The 2,108-nt window shown below is 48.2% G+C and overlaps 1 protein-coding gene across 1 annotated transcript in view; it reads left to right on the forward strand.

Annotated features, from left to right (window-relative positions):
- LOC106818430 (tRNA (uracil(54)-C(5))-methyltransferase homolog) overlaps window positions 1-1,411 on the forward strand; it is a 16,491-nt gene extending 15,080 nt beyond the window's left edge. Inside the window, exon 9 of the mRNA XM_014823140.1 lies at window positions 1,121-1,411. The gene's annotated coding sequence lies outside the window, so the exon portion shown is untranslated. The remainder of the gene's footprint in view (window positions 1-1,120) is intronic.
- Window positions 1,412-2,108: the final 697 nt, after the last annotated feature.

The following is a 2,108-nucleotide window of genomic DNA, read 5'->3' on the forward strand; positions in this document are numbered from 1 at the left end:
CTTCCCCTAGCAGCTGGTACCTTCTCTGCGTAGCTTCCTATAACAGCTAGTACCTTCTCTGTGTAGCTTCCTATAACAGCTAGCACCTTCTCTGCGTAGCTTCCCCTAGCAGCTGGTACCTTCTCTGTGTAGCTTCCCCTAGCAGCTAGTACCTTCTCTGTGTAGCTTGCTATAACAGCTAGTACCTTCTCTGTGTAGCTTCCTATAACAGCTAGTACCTTCTCTGTGTAGCTTCCTATAACAGCTAGTACCTTCTCTGTGTAGCTTCCTATAACAGCTAGTACCTTCTCTGTACAGCTTCCCTAGCAGCTGGTACCTTCTTTGCGTAGCTTCCTATAACAGCTAGTACCTTCTCTGCGTAGCTTCCTATAACAGCTAGTACCTTCTTTGTATACCTTCTTCTACCAGAAAGTACCTTTTCTGTATAGCCTCCCCTAGCAGCTGGTACCTTCTCTCTATGCGTTCCCCTCGCAGTTGATGTTTTCTCTATATAGCTTTCCTCATCGGCTGGTACCTTCTCTGTATACCTTCCTCTAACAGAAGGTACGTTCTCTGAATGGCTTCTCTCAACAGCTGGTACCTTACAGCTTACCGACTACCACACCTTCTCTGTATGGCTTTCCTTAATAGAAGGTACTTTCTCTCCATACCTTCCCCCAGCAGCTGGTACCTCCTCTGTAGCTTTCCTTCACATCAGCTACCTCTTCTGTAGCTTCCCCTATCAGCAGGCATCCTCTCTATACAGCCTCTTCTAAGTGCGAGCAGGCAGACATCATTCTTCATTCTGCTCTCCATTCTCGCTCCACTTCCGCACGCGTTGTTTATCGCTCTGGTTCGGTTTTCCTTCAATGGATGCTGGTATGTGTTCTCCCCACTGCCGCTGCTGCTGCTGCTGCTGCTGCTGCCTCTCCTCCCGCACATCCAGCACTCACGGCCTTGTACGCGTACAGAACTCGAGACGCCTGCTGCTGCTGCTGCTGCTGCTGGTGGTGGTGGTGGTCGTGCTGCTGCTGCTACTGCTGCTGCTGCTGGTGCTGCTGGTGGTGGTGGTCGTGCTGCTGCTGCTACTGCTGCTGCTGCTGGTGCTGCTGGTGGTGGTGGTANATAGCTAGATGGAGAGGTAGCCGTGGGATAGCTATATAGAGAGGTAGTCGTGGGATAGCTAGATGGAGAGGTAGCCGTGGGATAGCTAGATGGAGAGGTAGCCGTGGGCTGGCTAGATGGAGAGGTAGCCGTGGGCTAGCTAGACGGAGAGGTAGCCGTGGGCTAGCTAGACGGAGAGGTAGCCGTGGGCTAGCTAGATGGAGAGGTAAGCGTGCAAGGAATTTTGTTTATAGTTTGATCGATAATGTTTTAGAATTCGTTTTAGAAATTTTATTTCCGAATAAAAATGAAATATACGTGCATCGATCGTGAATGCTTAGCTGCATTGTATTGCTGATGGCGGTGGAGTAACGTAAAAACACATTCCACTCTCGAGGCAATTCTCATGAAACCCGAGCGAAACGCAGATACACGCAGTCGTGAACGTACGTACGCACACGCAACAGCAACGCTAAGAGCAGCAACGATACGTCTAGTACCGCTCGCAGTTTTTTTCCTGCGAGCAGTGACATATTTTTCGGTATAAACTTTGCGGGTTCAGATCTGACAACCAGATGTTCACGTGGGCGAGAAAGCCGCGAAAAAAAATACATCCGTTCGCTGTATATATTTAGTTTCTGCATTTATATATGTAAACAGATGAAAGCGCTTAGCCGTCGCGTATACGCACTCAAGCCCGCTCGCGCATTCCCGTTATAAATGTCATATCTCTGTACACAGATCATACATGTCACTCGTGATATAGAAGGGCACCTGTCTATAAAAGACACTTCGCATTTCCCCGCGAGTGGCAGTTACATAGTTAACCCACCTCTGTAGAACGGACACACACTTGCTTGATCGTGTACAGGTTTATCCATATTTTTGTGAATGTCCGTGAGCGGCAGTGTGATATACCAACATGTTCTGCTTGCATCTATGACAAATACGACATACGCATATATACGCTCTTTTATGACACTATTTGTCATAGGAAGATTCTTCATATGACAAATATTGGCGAG

This window comes from Priapulus caudatus, unplaced genomic scaffold (genome assembly GCF_000485595.1).
Source record: "Priapulus caudatus unplaced genomic scaffold, Priapulus_caudatus-5.0.1 Scaffold2235, whole genome shotgun sequence".
NCBI classification, from domain to species: Eukaryota; Metazoa; Priapulida; class Priapulimorpha; order Priapulimorphida; family Priapulidae; genus Priapulus; species Priapulus caudatus.